This window comes from Delphinus delphis, chromosome 2, assembly GCF_949987515.2.
Source record: "Delphinus delphis chromosome 2, mDelDel1.2, whole genome shotgun sequence".
In the NCBI taxonomy this organism is placed as follows: Eukaryota; Metazoa; Chordata; class Mammalia; order Artiodactyla; family Delphinidae; genus Delphinus; species Delphinus delphis.
In genome coordinates, this window is record NC_082684.1 from 130,873,042 (window position 1) to 130,874,043 (window position 1,002).

Below are 1,002 nucleotides of genomic sequence, written 5' to 3' on the forward strand. Positions count from 1 at the left end.
GCAGTGTTCTCCATGTGACCTTTTTCTTACAGGCAGCCCCTGTCCTTAGCATATTCTCAACATTTCTCCAGTTTTCACTGGTGATGTCGAGGAAGGCGTTCAGGAGACGTGGGCAGCATGTACCTCAGAGCAGTGTTTTTCAAAAGGTGGGTTTTGAACGATTAATCATTACTAAATCAACTTGGTGTTTATAGAAAGTATCAAAATGCATCATACATTATGGGGATAATTATTTTAAGTATTGTTTTGTAAAACTTTCTGTATTCCTGAATGTGTGTGTGTAGATACGAATATACATGCATCCCTCTGTGAACGTCCCACCTTGTTGAGAAGTAGGCTAAGCTTTGGAAGTAAGATTAACTGGGCTGTATCACCCAGGACAGACAGGTGGAGGCAGAAGTGAGTTGGAAAGGCAGGAGAAACAAGAGCTGGAGCTTCAGGCCCCTTTGCTTTGAACTATATTTTACAGAGATCTCCATGTATGATTTTATATGAAGAAGAAAAGCTTGAAAATCCCCTATACTGGAAAGGGTGCCTGGTGAAAAATGATCCTTCCTAAAAATGTTCTAACACTCTTGCATTCCCTTGAAATTGATTTAACACCCAGGGAAAAGCTGCAGCACACAAAACACTGTCAGGAGATAAGAATTCAGCCAAAAATCAGTAATATTTATTGCACAGATTTAGTTTGCATTTTATTCTCTTACTCTGTCAAGTTTGAGTGGGGCAGAGGTAATTATTCATCAGCAGAAGAAATTCAAATTCTGTGCAGAGTTTGAGGTGGTGAGTATTGTATGACATTGGACAAGGTACCTTTCCTGAGCCTCATTTTTCCTCATCTGTAAAACTGGGCTAATAAGGGTCCTTACCTTCATAGGGTTCTTAATTAAAGAGGAATGTGGAGCAAAGTATTAGCACAGTATGTAGCATGTACATAAAAGTTTAATAACTGTCAGTAAACTGAACAGGCAATTTTCTGGGTGTCTTTAGGACTACTGAAAA